The following is a 5473-nucleotide window of genomic DNA, read 5'->3' on the forward strand; positions in this document are numbered from 1 at the left end:
ATCCATGTGGCAACTCCTTTTCCACTCTTTTTGGTCAACACTCACATACCATACAATATTACATGTGGCATTCCTATCTTGCCACAATATCTTGCACCTCTAGGGTGCTTTCCCACATACACACAACACCACGATTACATCTCTCAACACCCCCTCTTAATCGAGGTGTTCCACAACTCACCCATCACCCATATCAATGTAGCATTGCACAACCGCGCAATCGCTACCTCTCAACACTCCCCCTCAATGATACATTGGAGTGTCCATCAACCAAACATGTGTGCGTGTGTCTACCATCTTAGACACCAAGTCCGTGTTGAGCCAACTCACTCACAGCGGAACCACTAAAGTTCGGGTGGGAACCAACCCATGCGCATGCACCTCACACGTGCATCGCTCATGCACACATCACAATAACCATTTTGAGCTTCTCGATGAGCTCGGGCATGGTTACCCTCATACCATGGGTGAATACACATCTCGTTTTGAGCTTCAAGCTCGGGTACGGTTACCCATCATCAATTGTGGGTGAGAATAAAAATTACAAAGCCTTTTGGCCAAAGCTGGGTAGCGGACCCTCATGTGTGTGTGAACATCTTCTTAAAAGCTATTTTCACAATTTGTCAACAATGCTTTAAAATCATGTGAATGGGGGCTTATGCTTGGATTAATTTACACCATGCAAATTTCAAACCCTTCTCTCTTAGGGTTTCAACCAACCACCTCAAAATAATAAATTTTTTAAAAGCCTTTATCGCTTCTCTCTGGTCGTGCAGCTCCTTGTTTGCAAGAATTTTTTCCTTCTTCTTTTTTCCACCTTCAGCAGAGAACAACAATAGTAGTAGCAGCAAACCCCAACCCTAATAAATCTCCATCAGCAGATAGTCATTTTGAGCAACCATCATTTCGACTGCACCCTCCGTATGAGTGCAGGACTTTGGGAGCTGTGTGGCTCAACTTCTCTCCCATCTTGAATTCTCCTTGGAAATCATGCCTGTGTGCAGGTTGCCTCCGACATGCCGCTCTTCGGGTTCACTCTCCTTTTAGCTGTGCTGCTTTGAGTTTGCCTTCGCTGTTTGGTGATTGTTTGTTGATTGTTCACACTACTTCGAGTCTGCTTGAGGGCCCCTTCTTGCTACACCCACCATCTCTTCTCTAGAGCCATAACACAATGCTTACTATTTTGGGCGATTTTAGCTCCTTGTGCTAGCTACTGTCTGCTCAACGCTCTTCCTTGACTGTAGCTTGCAACCCCTATTGACTGCAGCTTGCAACCCCTATTGACTGCAGCTTGCAGTCCCTATTGACTGCACTTCTTTGCCTCTTGAACCCCTTGCATGAGGTTCACATTGACCACTAACATGGCCACAATGAGCTCCTAATTGAGCTCCACAATGCATGCTATCTTGCATGCTCCTTCAAGGGTTCTTTCTTTGAGTTTCTCCCATGAGAAACCATAGGTGCATTCACATGTGAAAGTTTCCACTACTTCCACCACTCTCACTCATTTTCTATGAGCGAGCACATGTGCATCCTCCTCTTGATGCACATACATGTGAACTCCATTGAGTCCACCATCTCACTTGCCATCATCTTGACAAGCATGCACCTCCACACATGCTCTTTGCCCAAGTGCAAAGAACCATAGGATTCACAAATCCTAACAGCCAGCAACCCTTCAACATTGAGCATTTTTCCATGCTCAAAACCAAAAACTTTGAGGCAAAACTTCACAAAATCAACCTTCTTGAGGCATAATTAGCAGCATATCTTCTCTTGGCAGCTTCTCCTTGACGATGATGAAGACTCCATAGCCTTCATAATGCTAAAATCTCCATTTTCAGCTTCTTTGATGATGAGCATGCTCTTCATGTTGCAAAACTCCCATTTGCAACTCTCTTGGGTAGCTTCTATGCAACCTCCTTGTTTTGCAAATCTCCTCTCAAACTTGAGAATGGCATCTCCAAATCTCTCTCAAATCCTCACAAATGCAAATCCAAAAGATAATATGGGTGTGCTAATTTTTTCCATAATAAACTGAAAATAATGCTTAATCAAAGAACTTATAACCAAGAAAAACTATACATAACTAATCACCATGACCACCCAAGCTCTGATACCATGTTAACAATCCTAAAATGGGATTGATCATGGTGATAGACACAAGATTAAGCATAGATTAAGGTGGATTATACCACACTAAAAACTCCATGAGAGAGAAAGAGATTGCACACTCAACACTCAATTCTATTGCATATCTCAAGTGAACCATACAATAATATAGGCTTTTTAGCCTTACCCCACTTTACACATCATCATCCATGTGGCAACTCCTTTTCCACTCTTTTTGGTCAACACTCACATATCATACAATATTACATGTGGTATTCCTATCTTGCCACAATATCTTGCACCTCTAAGGGTGCTTTCTCACATACACACAACACCACGATTACATCTCTCAACATGTATGTACATACATACACACACACACACACACACACATATATGTATGTATGTATATATATATATATATCTATATATATCTATATATATAGATATATCTATACACACACACATACATACATACATACATACATATATGTATGTATGTATATATATATATCTATCTATATATATATATATCTATACACACACACATAGTATAGAAGAGTAGTAGTATAGTATAGAAGAGTAGTAGTATAGTATAGAAGATGAGAAGAAAGGAGGAGCTACCACATGGGGCAGCTAGGGGCCACTACGTGGTAGCTAATAAGATATAGAAGATGTCTCTCCTTGGGAATGTGGTATAGAAGTTTCTCTCTCTCTCTCTCTCTCTCTCTCTCTCTCTCTCTCTATATATATATATATATATATATATATATATATATATATATATATATATATATATATATATATATATACTATGGTATAGAAGAGTAGTAGTATATTATAGAAGAAGAGAAGAAAGGAGTAGATACCACATGGGGCAGCTATAGGAGCCGCTATGTGTGGCAACTCCCAAATAAGATATAGAAGATGTCTCTCCTTGGGAGATGTGGTATAGAGGTTGCACAATAGAAGAAACGAGGAATTATGTATCCTTAAGAGTATGTGGTGTAGTGGTAACACTATGGAAGAAAAGAGGAATTGTTTTTGAAGATAACCACCCATAATTGAGAGTACTTTTTGTAGTGGTAGCACTATGGAAGAGAGGAGGAATTGTTTTTGAAGATAAGCACCCAAGATTGACTATTTTGTACATGTGCATTATTTTTAATACAAAACATGCTTGACCTCACTTCTACGGATTCTCATTGTCGTGTTCTCTCTCCCTCATGCATTCCTCCCCACCTACTCAATCAAATATTGACTAAGATAATAGTTGTGTAGTATATTTAACCTCCCTTACCTTTTGGTCCACCATGAAAATTAGTTATCTATGAAATATTGATTGCATAAAATAATGGTTCACCTTGTGCAATATGACCTAGTCCTTACTACTTCGTGTGTAATATGACCTAGTCCTTACTATTTCGTGTGCAATATGGCCTATTCCTTACTACGTCATGTTGGAAATCAAAGATAACATATGGGCAGTGATCTTTTTGTTAGAAACATTGTTATATACGCAATTTGAGTGGCAAAAAGCATGATAAATGGTTTCATTTAAAAAAAGAGGATATTTTTCGTACTTCTTCAAACCAACTTTGTCTTAATTTATTAAAATGGTCAAAGGAGTAACACTATCACCAATTTGTCGAGCCCCATGTGCAAATATGGCAAACATAGCAAACTTTTAAAGTAAAGACTTAATCGATATTATTTAATGAATCTCTTGGTTTTTCTTATCACACTTTATAAACACCTTATCCCCTCTAGCTTTCTCTCTCTCTCTCTCTCTCTCTCTCTCTCTCTCTATCTATCTATCTCTCTCTAACACTCACTCTTTCTCTCTAACTCACTCTCTTTAACTTTCTCTAACACACACACACACACACTCTCTCTCTCTAACACTCACTCTCTTTACCGTTCTCCAACTCTCTCTAACTCTCTTTCTTTCTCTTTCTAACCCTCTCTCTCTCTCTCTCTCTCTCTCTCTCTCTCTCTCTCTCTCTCTCATTGTTTCTCTCTAATTCACTCTCTTTACCTTTCTCTAACTCACTCTCTCTTACCCTTTAACCCTCTCTCTCTCTCTCTCTCTCTCTCTCTCTCTCTCTCTCTTTACCTTTCTTTAACTCTCTCTAAGTTTCACTCTCACTCTCTTTATCTAACCCCCCCATCTCTCTCTCTCTCTCTCTCTCTCTAACTCTCTTTACCTTTCTTTAACTCTCTCTAAGTTTCACTCTCACTCTCTTTCTCTAACCCCCCATCTCTCTCTCTCTCTCTCTCTCTCTAATCCTCTAATCTACCTTCCCCCCCCTCTCTCTCTCTAACACTCATTGTTTCTCTCTAACTCACTCTCTTTATCTAACTCTTTCTACCTCTCTAACCCTAACCATCTAACTCTCTCTAACTATCTAACCCCCCCTCTCTAACTCTGTGTGCTGTGCTGTGTGTGTGTGTGTGTAACACTCATTGTTTCTCTCTAACTCACTCTCTTTATCTAACTCTTTCTACCTCTTTAACCCTAACCATCTAACTCTCTCTCTCTTATTATCTAACCCCCTCTCTCTCTAACACTCACTATTTCTCTCTAACTCTCTAACCCCCTCTCTACCCCCCCCTCTCTCTCTCTCTCTCTCTCTCTCTCTCTCTCTCTCGGCTAACCCTCAAATAAGAGAGAGATATTTATAGTAGTAATATGTGTGTGTGTGTGTCTCTCTGTGTGTGTGTATGTGTGTAGCAGCAGCAGCAGCATCAGTAGTACTAGTAGTAGTATAGAAGAAGAGAAGAAAGGAGGAGCTACCACGTGGGGTAGCTAGGAGCCGCCATGTGGTTGCTCCCAAATAAGATATAGGAGATGTCTCTTTTTGGGAGTATGTGGTGTAGGGGTTGCACTATGGAAGAATGGAGGAATTGTCTCTTCTTGAGAGTATGTGGTGTAGTGGTAACACTATGGAAGAGAGGAGGAATTGTTTTTGAAGATAATCACCCAAAATTGACTATTTTGTACATGTGCATTATGTTTAATACAAAGCATGCTTAATCTCACATCTATGGATTCTCATTGTCATGTTCTCTCTCCCTCATACATTCCTCCCAATCAACTCAGTCAAACATTGACCTAGATAATAGTTGTGTAGTATATCTAACCTCCCTTATCTTTTTTGAGTCTATTTATAGCCCTTTCCATGTGACAAGGCTCCCAACGTCCTAAGTGCATTTACATCATTATCATCACCACAACTTATCCATTAAGGGACATGTTACATGGAAAACTAGTTTTGTGGCATTTTTTTCCATTACTTAAAGCGCTTTTGTTTAGACCTCGTGGGCATATGACTATTAAAAATCCATAATGATTATATAA

This window comes from Cibotium barometz, chromosome 55 (genome assembly GCF_041138505.1).
Source record: "Cibotium barometz isolate CiBa-2024 chromosome 55, ASM4113850v1, whole genome shotgun sequence".
Taxonomy (NCBI): Eukaryota; Viridiplantae; Streptophyta; class Polypodiopsida; order Cyatheales; family Cibotiaceae; genus Cibotium; species Cibotium barometz.